A 6000-nucleotide genomic window follows, 5' to 3' on the forward strand; every position below is an offset into this window, starting at 1 on the left:
ATTTCATGAGATACTATGAGACATAAAAGAAAGAGGGATAAAGTAAAATAGCTGCATTTTTTTCCAGTCTCTCACATAAACTGATATGAACTGACAATAATTGATTGGTACATGTTTTCATCAGCTAACATCTTAAGTTCAAGGACTGGATTTCTATTCACCCTGTGGTCGCTTCATCTCTCTTTGGCAGAGTGTCAGGGACTCCATGACACAGCACTTTCTCAGCAGAAAAATCTCTATTTGTCAAAACAAATTAATTCTAATCCGTGCTGTGGAAATATCTGTTTCCATGCAGTGGTGGCAGGAGAAAGCATCTCTGCTCCAGTTCAGCCCAGGGTGATGCTCTGTGGGAGTAACCAATCAGAGCTCTCACTCCACTTGATTTAGGCAAGGGTCTGGACGTGGTCTTTGCTATTCCAGTAAGTCTCTAAATCCCTCTTTTGCGTGCCCATCAGCTGGCTGGAGGGAGTCTGTCTCTCTATTTTGGAGTTGGTCCTTTTTGGCTCATCCCTGACCCTCACTAACGCAGGGGGCTGATCCCAAGAAACCATTTGTGTGTTCTCACCCTTCCTTGCTCGTTCTTTCTTGTTTACTTGCTTCATGGAGATAACTAAATAAGAAAGAAAGGTCTCCCTGAATACAAATAAGCAATGGGGAGTTTGCTCAGGAAAAGTTTTTTGACCAGCTTAGATCAAGTCCCACACAGTTTTGAACAGAGAATCCATGACTTGTGCCCTCACTTTAAAGACCCTTTCACACCATCAAAGTGACTCAAGGGGTCCCAGAAATGACAGGGATTTGGTCCAAAGTGTTTCTGCCAGATTTCTCTTCACTGGCTGCTTGTTAAGGTGGAGGTGGGAAATAAAAAATACCAGAAAGTGCTGTGGGATTGTTTGTTTGTTTGCTTGCTTTTCCCTTGTCTTGCGCTGCCCCTCCTCTTCTGATTTCAAACTCTTCTGAAATAACTCATCCTCCCACTCTCAGAGGGACTGATGTTTGGGGGGGGCTGAACTGGGACCTTTCTTCTCCGTTGGTCAGGCCCCGTGTCAAAACACTCCCGACTCCTGGGAAGTCAGCTCTGCTGAATCCCGAGGCTTGCCAGTGCCAGTCAGCTGCTGTTTGAACTAAGTCCTGACTGCAAAATCAAAAGTGGGTCCAAAGAAAGCTGTAAACAGTGTGCAATGAGCCATTTGAAGGCAGCTGATGCCTCATTTGGGGTGACATGTTGTGGCTGATGAGTGTGGATGATGTGGGGTTTTCGATAAGTGCCTCATCAGTATCCTCATCATGATCGTGTTGCTCAGCCACGGCGTGTGCCCTGACTTGATTGTAATTGCCTGAATCTGCTCCTGCTGCTCAGGAGCGCACAGTAATATGCAATAAAACAGCAAGAAGTGAATGTTAACCATCTGAGTTCTGACATGGCTGCTTGCAGTTCAAGTTTTCCATTAAGGACAAAAAAATCTATATAGACATACAAATATGGATATATAATTGCATGTTTAGAATAATTATTGTTTGTATAGGCAATAAAATCGTTTTATAAATAATGCATGATGGTCATATACAGACACATAGATTGATGTGTCTATATACACCTTCCCCTGACACCTGTCTATACTGTATACAAATGAACATCACATGCTGATGGTGTGTAGGTAGAGTCGAGGGATGAAAAGCATCAGGACCATACTTTGATCCAAATTTTTAAAAAACTAGGGAGAATCTGTAGCTAAATCTGTGCAATAGTCTTATAAATCTTCATAACACGTGTGCATACAGATAAGTAATTAATTTTTAGATGCAGTTAATCTACTCATGTAAATGTATGTGTGTGTGTGTAATTGTGCAGGTGTGTCTGGGTGGGGTAGGGTACACATGCATATGTGCTTTGTACCAGTAAATTAGTGTTTGGAGAGAACAAAATTTATCTTCACAAGTTAGCTGGTTTGGATTAATTCCATAGCATCACTGGTTGGGAAAAATCCCCAAAACAACCAATCAAAAAAAAAGCATCCACCCCCCCAACCACCCCCCCCCCCCCCCAAAAAAAATCCCCAACAAAACCAACCAACCAACCAAACACCACCAACATCAAAAACCAAAAGAAAACTAAATAAAAACCCCACCATTAAAAAGACCCCACAAGCTCACCCCCTAAAGAAACCCAAAAAACCCCAAAAAACCCCCAACCCCCAAACTTCCTGAACCCTATGCCTGTGACTCTGACAATACAAAGTACTGAGAAATTGTGCCCTGGGGAAGCCTTTGAGATCAGAGACTTTTCGTAAGGTGGGAACTGTCATTACCCCGTTGGGGTCCCAGTGCATGAGAGGGGTTCCAAGGCAGTGCGTTCAGGCCCATCAGTGGCACGAATGTTGTTCTTGAATTTAAAATTATTCTCAGCTTCAGTTACAGGTCAGAAAAGTAATAAACCAAGGACATTATGGTTGTATAACTGTAATCTCTGGTGTCTCAGAGTGTAATACTACACCCTGGCAGCCAATGGCTTTGGGGTTCCTGTACACAGCTGGGTTTTTTTCAACACGGTTTAGAGAACGTTTAAATAATAAAATTTACTCAAGCAAATTCTGTTTGCATTCAGTTAATGCTTGATGGATTGAACATGTGGGTTTTCCTCATCTCAACTGTGTTATTTAAGCATCTCAGTAAAAGTGCAGAAAAATGTTTTGGAAATGTTATTTGCAGCTGTGGTTCCTACTGTGCATCGTCCTGCCTGCTCTGTGGCTGCATGCGGAGGGTGCTGCTGTAACGTAGGGGTCCTGCTACACCGAGATAGAAAGAACAGTGTTAGAGTGAAGGTGGATAGGAGGGAGGTTGTTATTTGCAGACCAAAATCAAGATTTTTTAAAACCCTTTAAAAATAGTTCACTTTCCACTATTCAAGTGAAAATTGCGCTGTCTTGGAAATGTCCTTAAGATCTTCATTTTAGAAAACAAATCTATACAGATTAAACACTCTAAGTCTGACCATTTGAGAGGTAAGACAATCATTATAATTATAAATACTTCTGTTGTCATGTGTGATCAAGTGGTTTCGCTGTTGTAGCTTAAATATATTAACTATATTAACCCTTTTTAATTACGGATTTAACACAATTGTGACAGAGTCCCTCCTAGGATCCTGCATTCTCCCTGGGCCTCTCTTTATGCTCAAAATATGTAGACACATAGAGAGAAATTCCAAGGAGGATAGAAAACATGACTGAGAAGTTGGAAGGATGTTTTTGTGAGGAAAGATTAGAAGAATGAAATGGGGAGCTGTAGTTAAATGGGATTAAAAGCAACTAATCTGAACAGTTTCTATAGTTTCAGAGGCTGAAATTCATAATCTCTCTTAAATTAACTATGCTTCATTCTCCAAACTTCTGTATCAGATATCTGACTACTGCTTCAGTTGTTAAAAAATAACTTCTACTATCAACAATTATGATTTTTCATAATTCTAAGAAAAGAACCTGTGTTTGTTCAGCAGAGCAAAATGATAACAAAGGGATGGGTTACGACTGGGTACAAGCATTCAGAGTGTTCAGCTGAGGAGTGGCGTTTCTTGACTTGGTAAATATTGATTCTGACTATCAGAAGAGAGAATTTTTTAAAGCTAACGATAGCTGGGCACAAGCCCAGATTTCCTCTCATTAGCAGCTACACGTAGCAAAACAGTTTTTTGGAAGGGAAGCTAGGATCTCCATTGCACGAAACACAGACTATGAGTTTGGATTAAGAATTGGGACAAGATTTAGCAGTGAGAGCAACCTGACAGCCACAAGTTACACAGGAATTCTTGCATTTAGTAATTTGTCTTCTCTTCATTACTTTTTTTTTATTAAATAAAGTATGCATTGCCTCGCATGCACACAGACAGCTTTGGATATGATTTATTATCATTAGAAACTATCTTGAGAAAAATTTCATTGTGAGTTTTTCCAGGAACTTTCTAGATATTCAGAAAGAGGCAGCATGTGTCTTGAGAGGTGTTTTTACTAATTTAAATTAACCCAAAAGAATTTAAATTCACTCAGAAGCAACAGATTTATACAAGCATAAACCAGAATGAATGAAATCATGAATTGGACCCCACATCTGGGATCTTTCTGAAATTTAAATAAAAAACAAATACAAGGAAGATGCTGCCTGGTGTGAATCGGGTATTTTGTTAACATTTACAGGATTAATGCATCTTCACAAGAAAAGTTTTCTTATGAAATGGAAGAAAATTCTTTCAGATTGCAGTTTCTACTTAAAACCCATCACAACAAAAATGTTTCTTTCCTCAAGATTTGTGTAGAATCAGGATTCCTTTGCATAGAAGAAACATTCCCTAATAAAAAGATAGAAAGAAGAGTACAAAAACCCAAATAAACAAACAAAAAACCCCACCCAGGATGAAAACCCAAGATTCAGTATAAACCAATTGTAAAAATAATATTTCTAGCCCTTGTATTTATAAACAAATGTACTGGTCCAGAATTTTTCTCTCTCTTTTTTCAAACTCCTGTCTAGTCCTGTTTGTGCCAGCTGGGAACGAGTAATTTAGTATGTTTGGATGCTACTTCTAACTCCAACCTTGTGCTCTGACCCTGTCTAGTATAGAAATGTTAATGTAGCACTTCTTGATCAAATTACCAAATAAATCCTGCCAGATCCATGCTGGGCTGCAAATTCATCCTTTCCTCCCCACTGTAATTCTCTGTTCCTGCAACACAGACGATACTACCCCCAATTTTTTTCCTCTGCATGAGCTGTATTCCCAGAAGGGTGGAAGAAACTGTCCCATGGGCTAGATATGCTTACCAGGTTGCCAGCCTTGAAACAAAGGAAATTTCCTGAGATCATGATTTTGCTCAAAGCAATACAGCAATGACCATGCAAGGAGTTAATTGTCAGTAATGGGGAATTAAATGCTGGGTAGGAAGAATGACATTGGATAAAAATATGATTGCCCAGTAGTAATGCTAGAAGTCATTCATATCTCCTTGTGAGTTGAAAAGGGTATTTGATTCATAAAAACTGTTATTTTTTAACAAGCAGTAAATTCAAAATTAAACTTGGAATGAAATTCTTAGTTATTCAGAATTACACCTTTTTCACAGTTTGTGTGAAGGTTGCAAGGAAGAAATGTAGGCATTCTGCACCTCCAGGCACTGTTTGTACAGCTTAACTCCTGCTCTGGAATGACTGCTAAAGCCAACCCAGATGAGGGTGATTTGTGGCCCACCTCCTCCAAACCAGTTTCAAGCTTTCCCTTTTACCAGGCCTTGTTTCTCCATTCAGAGCACAAGCCTGCTGCACACCTGAATCCGATTCCTTGCCACCACACCTAAGGCATCTCTCAGAGCACCAGCAGGGCTGAGTGGGCTCTTACCACCCCTTGCCCACTTTCTGTACAAAGGCCAAATGTTATGTCCATATTATATCCACCAGCAACATCCAAGCCCTTCTTGGGCTGCTGGTGTCCCCAGGCAGGGGCCCCATGCTCAGAGCAGGGAGCAGAGCTCAGCCTGCACTGCCACGCACAGCACAGGGTCCGTGCAGCTGCACTCCAGGTGAACTTTCCTCTTGCTAAGTGATGGCACGGGAAGGGATTATTTTGCCTCACCGTGGCGACTGTTCTGCCTTCACCCTGAACACGTCCCAAATATTTCCATGTTCTCAAGATAACTTCAGAGATAAGGGGTTATTTAACTCTGCCAAACTGTGGCGTTTGTTCTACACAATGTATAACAGGCAAATATTTATGCGATTAACATCTGAATTCAAGCATACTTTAGTAGTACAAAGATGTGATTAGTCTTACCGGAATATGAATTTTTTAATGGACGTGGCTCCCCCTTTCCAGCAAAGATTTAATAGCTGAGTCCTGCAGAGAAGTCTCCATTTACTGAACTTTCATAGCTTTAAAAATATCCTAGGGTACATTTTCTAGCACGCAGCATGGCACAACACAGAATTTAAATGAAATACAATGTTCAAAATGAG

The sequence above is a fragment of the Corvus kubaryi genome, unplaced genomic scaffold (genome assembly GCF_017639235.1).
Source record: "Corvus kubaryi isolate FWS band 111438036 unplaced genomic scaffold, C.kubaryi_AGA036_p1.0 66, whole genome shotgun sequence".
NCBI classification, from domain to species: Eukaryota; Metazoa; Chordata; class Aves; order Passeriformes; family Corvidae; genus Corvus; species Corvus kubaryi.